This window comes from Carlito syrichta, unplaced genomic scaffold (genome assembly GCF_000164805.1).
Source record: "Carlito syrichta isolate Samal-C Ts95f unplaced genomic scaffold, Tarsius_syrichta-2.0.1 Scaffold46073, whole genome shotgun sequence".
NCBI classification, from domain to species: domain Eukaryota; kingdom Metazoa; phylum Chordata; class Mammalia; order Primates; family Tarsiidae; genus Carlito; species Carlito syrichta.
Window position 1 is genome coordinate 2,004 of NW_006990169.1, and position 6,774 is coordinate 8,777.

The following is a 6,774-nucleotide window of genomic DNA, read 5'->3' on the forward strand; positions in this document are numbered from 1 at the left end:
GGCTACCCCAGGGTGCAGTGTGTCCCAGGCACCCATCACAGAAAAACCACCCCCACTGTGTTCTAGGGTCTGGGCTGAGGGGGCTTGCTGCCCAGCCCACCTATTCCAGCCTATTCCACAAATCACATGTTCTTGAGGAAGTCATGGTTGGAAATGTGGATCAGTTGGTGGCTACTGAAACCCTTCCTCTTTTTCCATTTGTTGGAAATAAACAGAGGAGTCTGGGGTGCTCCTTCTCAGATATTCAGCAGGCTGGATCCTTCTCTCTGTTGAGATCTAGGCTGTTAAAGGTTGCTGATCTAGAGACCTGGGGTGCTTCCCATACCCAGACTCCTGTGGGGTGCACAGTCCCCGAAAGGGTCAGAAATTTCCTGAGAAGTGCTGACAGAACAAACTGTCAAGCAGATTTAACAGTAGAAAAGATGCCTTCAACAGTTAAGGATGGATTGGAGTAAGGTTGAGGTCGAGATTCATTTTTGTGCTTAAGCATGTCCAATTACTTCAGAACATTTGTTGATTCTTTACCTTTGTCAAAAATCAGTTGGGTGTCACTATGTGGGTCCACTCCTGGGTTGTCTGTTCTGCTCCACTGCTCTGTGTGTCTGTACTTCTGCCAAATACCACATTACGTTCATGACTATAGCTCTAGTATAAGCCTTATCATCAGAAGAGTGATTCCTTCCACTTTAATCTTCTTTGTCAAGCTTCTTTGGGCTATTCTAGGACTGTGACTTTTCATATATTTTTATTTATTTATTTATTCATTCATTCATTTATTTATAAACACTTTTTTTAGAGACAGGGTCTTACCCTGTTGCCCAGGATGGAGTGTGGTAGTTTGAGGCTCTCTACAGCCTCAAAGTCCTGGCCTCAAGCAGTCCTTGCACCTTGGCCTCCTAAAGTGCTGGGATTGCAGGAGTGAGCCACCACACCCTGCCTCCATACACATTTTGGTATCAGTTTATTTCTGTGTTTAAAAGTTCTTGCTGGGATTTTTATAAGAATTACAACCTATTAGAGCAATTTAGAGAGAATTGACATCTTTCCAATTTGACCCTTTAAATACACAAGGTACAGTATCTTTTCATTCATTGGGACCTTATTTGATTTCTTTCACCCACATTTTAGAATTTGCAGCATACAGATCCTGTACATGTTTTGCAAAGTGTATATTTAAGTATTTCATTTTCTTTAGAGCCATTGTCAGTGACATTGTGTATTTGTTTCTGCATGTTCATTGTCAGTATATGTGATTATATGATACAGTGTGATTAATTCTTGTGAGCTAATCTTGTATCCTCTCACCTTGCAGACCTCACTTCTTAGCTAGAATTTTCTTGGGTAGATTCTGGCTTGATTTTTATCTATTAAATTTATAAAACAGTAATGAGAACATGGATGCTGGTGAGGCCATGGGGAAGCCTCTATCTGTCATCCTGACTGGCAGCTTGGAAGTTAGTCATGGTTCTTTATTCAAGATCCTTTGCCAAAACTGTTTATACCATTAAATGCAGAGAGCTCCCTTCTGGACTCACAATAAGGGAGTAATGCATAAGAAAAATTTCTACTCATGCTGCATTTTTTGTAAAAGTGACCACTCCAGGGAACAATGAAGGTCCTTAATGAGAGTCAAGAAAACCTGTTGCATATGCTACATACATTGTTATACAATAATTAAGAGAAATGCTTGTAACTTTTTAGGTGAAAAATGGGAAGTTCACTAGGATCATGACTGTTGAAAAGCACAGGCACACGATACAACTTGGGGTCATGTTGTACAAAGTGAGAGCTACCACTTGTGGCTGGGAGCTTTTCCTATAATGTTGTGCTAACTTTGCAAGCTTCTAAATTAACTTTATATATTCATCAAGTCACATTGGTCTGTCCATGACTCTGTTTCCTTGAGAAACAGTCATTGGATTGGGGCTGATGTTAAGATAATAGGGATCAAGAGGAATCCGCAAGGATTAATATTATTCAAAATGATCTTAATATACTACTGTGTAATACTCTAGGGAGTGACTGTGATAACGTTTGGAAAGTTAACCATGACAGTTTTTATATTTGAAGTGCTATGATGCGATAGGTGGTTGTTTTCTTTTCTACATTACGTGTTCACCTTTGAGAACTTGCTCAATTATATCCTTGGAATAAATTCATGAAAGTGAAATTGCTGAGTCCAGGGCATGTGCGTTTTGGTATATTGACTGATTTGCATTCTGGAAAGGTTAGATTACTGGTTTATCTGCCACAACACTGTGTGAGGCCCCATGATATTGCCACTACTGATGATCTTTATCCCCTTGCAGGTAAGCAACTGACACACACACACACACACACACACACACACACACACACACACACACACACACACAACTGAGTCTGAGCACCTTTTCACATGTTTATTGTGCATTTGAAGGTCTATTTTTGGTTTATATTTTCTCTTGCCATGTTTTTGTTTTGGGAGTTTCTTTTTTGTAGCTTTATAAGAAAAAACATTTGTTAGAGACATGGTACAATATTTAAGAGCAATATTACTCAAGCATTAGCATGAATGTGTGAGGGCACAACTTTTTCTTTTTCTTTCTTTCTTTTTTTTTTTGAGTTGGAGTCTTACTCGGTCACCCAGACTGGAGTGCAGTGGCCACTTCCGGCCACCGCAGCCTTGCCTGCTGGGTTCTGGCGATCCTTCCGCCTCAGCCTTCTGAGTAGCTGGAATTATAGGCATGCACTACCACGCCCGGCTGATTTTTTTATTTATTGTAGAGATGAGGTCTCACTGCCCAGGTGGGTCTTGAACCTGTGGGCTCAGACAATCCACTCACCTCAGCTTCCCAAAGGCATGGGATTACAGGCTGAGCCACCCAGCCTGGCTTCAACTTTTTCTTTTAATTAAGGGATGTTTTTCTCTGTCTCTTTATATTTCCCCTGTAGATGAAGCCTTTTGTCATGCACAAGTTTATAAATTTTTGTCATCAAATGTATCACATTTTTTCTGTATGGTTTCTATTATGTTCACAATGTCTTTCTCTGCTCCAGGGTTGTAGAAATGTGTCTTCTATACTTTCTTCTACTATTCTTATGGTATCTTTAAAAAGAAAAAGATTAATCTCTCTGAATAATTTGTTTATGATGTGTGAAGTACTTAGTGTTCATCTTTTTCTGTTTTTCCAAATGGTCCACTAATTGTCCCAAACCATTTATTGAGAAGGACAGCTGTAGTTTGGAGGGTGATTAAGCAAGAGGACTCTAGAATCTTCCAACCAGCTCTTCCTTTCAGTGGCCATGTGACCATCTTCCCTTCTTTCTCTTAGCCATTTCCTCAGCTGTGGGGTGGGGGTGACCTGGGCTGCCTTTTAGGCAGGTGGTGAGGATTAAGTGGGAGGTGGCTTGACAACACTCAGCAAGGGATAGGCTCACAGATACAAGGAGATTGTGGAGCACATGGAAACAGAAAGGTTGCTCCAGGTTCCTGGTCTGGACACACAGAAAGTGATGGTGGGAACAGATCCCATGGCCTCCCACCCAGAGTTCAGGCTGTTGTAAACTCTGCCTGGGCAACTTGCCTTGCAGTATCTAGCCCAACCCAAGTGGGAGCTCTGAGGTGTCTGGTGAGTGGATAAGAGTGTAGAGAGCAGCAGTTCTCACACTGCAGTGTGCATACAGGCTCCTGGGTGTCAGGTTAAAAATGACTCCAAGGCTAGGCACAGTGGATCTTGCTTGTAATCCCAGCACTTTGGGAGGTCAAGGCAGAAGGATCACTTGCGGACTGGAGTTCAAGACCAGCCTGAGCAACAAAGTAAGACCCCTTCTCTACAAAAAACTTACAAAATTAGCTGGGCATGGTGGCACATACCTGTAGTCCTAGCTACTTAAGAAGCTGAGTTGGGAGGATCACTTGAGCACAGGAGTTTGAGACTGCAGTGAATTATGACTGCACCACTGCACTCCAGCCTGGGTGACAGAGTGAGACCTCATCTCAAAACAAAAACAAAACACCTGACTTCAATCCAGCCCCACTGACATGCCTTCGTGCCTGCCTTGGCGTGGTGGAGCAGGAGACCAGATGTGATCAGCATCCCTGGTCCAGAGCAGTGTTTCTCACAGATAAGTGGGCATTGGAACCCTGTGGAGGGCTTGGTCAAACCCCAAAGGTGAGGCCCATCCCAGAGTCTCTGATTCCATGGAACTGGGGTCTGCCTGTGAGTCTGCATTCCTGATTCCATCCTTTCTCCAGTCCTTCACCTCTGAGAGGCTACAGTCCCTCAAGGGGAACATCATCTTATTGGGACCAAGAGGGGAAGAAGGGAAAACGGGAAGCAGGACACACTCAGAGCTCCAGCTCAAGACAACAGATAACCAAGCAGAAAGCTTTTCCCAAGCAGGCTTTTCTTTGCTGATGTCATTGTCGTGCATGTTGACCACCAGAAAATGATGCCATTCTCTGTATTTGGGGTCCTTCCTGCTGGGAGCATCTGGGTCTGTCAGAACCAAGGTGTAGAGTTTACCTGGATCTAGACCATCCCATGAAACGGTGGGTCTATCCTTAACCTGGGTGGGCGTCAGCACTTTGCCCAGCTCGTCCACCGCGGCTCCGCCGTAGGTGACCTGCAGCGGGTGCCGCGGCTTCTCGTCCACTTCCTGCAGGCTCAAGGGCCCGGACCACTTGCTGAGGTCCACCAGCATGGCGGTCCGAGCGGGGCATTCAAGCCGGGCGTTCAGCGGGGTGTTCAGCGGGAGAGCAGTGGCAGGCCAGGTGCCCTCAAGGTGTTTTAATAATGATCAGTGTTTTAATAAAAAGTATTTCTGGCCTGTGTCTCTGAGGCCTAATTGGTGCCAAGATAACCAAAGAGTCTCTGTGTGCTGTAGGCTAGGAACAGGGGCCTGGGCTAGGATTCCAGATGGGACAGGGGTGTGTGAGATCCATCGGCAACCTGCTATAGTTTCCAGAGCCTTCTGGAGAATCTAACTCCCATCCCCCATCCCCATTGTGAAGGGAGGAAGGCAGGTGCTTGGGAGGAATGCAGGCCTGTGGCTCAAAGTGTTCTTTAATGTGGTTTTTAAAAAATGTGTATCATTGAGTGGGAGTCCTGCCCCTGTGTCATCTGCTAACCATGGACATCCTCTGGAGCCCACTCCCTTGCCTTGTCTTGGGCACTGCCAGAATGCTCCCCTTGGTTTCCCAAGAAGAAGGTGTTCCCTCCAGCATTGATGTAGGTGACATTTCTTTTCATTCCCCAAGGATGTGACAAAAAATAGAATACCGTATGTTATTACTCATAAGTGGACCTTGAACAATTATCACAATGATCAGAAATGAAACATTTAAAGTTACTTCAATACAGAGCCCAAACAAGGAGGCCTAAAGAATCATGAGAGACAGCATTACACAATGCATCCATGTAAACTGAACATACACCACCTGAATCTAAAATTTTTAAAACCACGAGATAAATAAAATAAAAAAATATCATAGCCTGATTTTCTTTTCAGTTTCTTTTCAATTTGGTTTGTGTGGGAAACTTAAACTTATAATGACAAGAAATGCTTATTTTCTTCATCAAAAAATGGGAGGTCTAGCATAGGATCATCAGGACAGTTTCAAAGGAAAAAAGACAACATTGGAATCTAACTGCAAATTTTGAAGGTCAACATTAAACTTTAGGTATAAACCTAATGATCACTTAAAATTATTTTTGAAGGTTAATATGTATCATTGTACATAGTGCAGGTACTGCATATTATAGACTCTCAATTTTTAATGATATTTATTCAATGGGAAAAACTAAGTTTACTTTTACTTACTTTATAAATTAGACTGTCTACCAAAAGGTCATATTGTATCACATTGGTCTTAAACTGCTCATAATACAAGATATTCAAAATTTAAAAGCAAAACAAATTTTAAAAGGTCAATCTCATTTATAGATTCAACCTCAAACTTTAATAAATAGCACTCATTAGTAGTTTATAAACACTAATAGGGTAAGAAATTATTCACTATTATATCCCCCACTCCTGACAATAGTAGATATTTTTTGCATGTAAGTGCCTTGGCAGGATAAAATCTGATTCTATGTGTTAGGAGATATGATTTTTAGAAAAGTTTTTTTTGTAGAGACAGGCTCTTGGTGTCGGTGACCAGCACTGACCAAGGGTGGGTTAGGACCCGCACTGGAGAATCTGGATGGCGAGAAGAGACCACTCGGAGGCAGTTCTTCTGGGAACAGTCTGATCAGGACTGAAGCCAATTTTATTCAAACCTTTTCCAACTTATATAGCATTTTCTGTACCCTCCAGCAGTGTGATAATCACTTGCTAGGGGTGTACAAGTTCTGTGCTTTACAAACCATGCATCACAAGACCATCACGAGACTTGCAAGTTTCGAGCAAACAATTTGAACTCCATGATGCCTGACGTGCTTCACAAAACTCACATCAAGGTCACAGGTGCACAATTTCAATACAGTTCGTTTAAAATGTCTTCCATAGTGTTCAATAAATCATTCATATTATACTCTTTGTTCTAAACCCTGATTAATACAAGAACTTTTCTAAGTTAAATCCAAGTTTACTGACTCCTAATATTTTTAACGATTAATATTATCAACTTAACATTATACTATAATCTATAAGTTTACTTAAATGACTTAGTTATTCTATTAACCTATTATGATTCAACGTAGTGTCCTGTAATTCTATAACAATTAAAACTTATTCTTAAACTATAAAACCTAACCATGACTTAAGTGAATTTCGTATGTCTAAACTTAA

At 41.9% G+C, this 6,774-nt stretch overlaps 1 pseudogene; it reads right to left on the minus strand.

The window, feature by feature from the left end:
• Positions 1–4,245: 4,245 nt before the first annotated feature.
• On the minus strand, positions 4,246–4,721 carry LOC103249762 (annotated as a pseudogene).
• Positions 4,722–6,774: the final 2,053 nt, after the last annotated feature.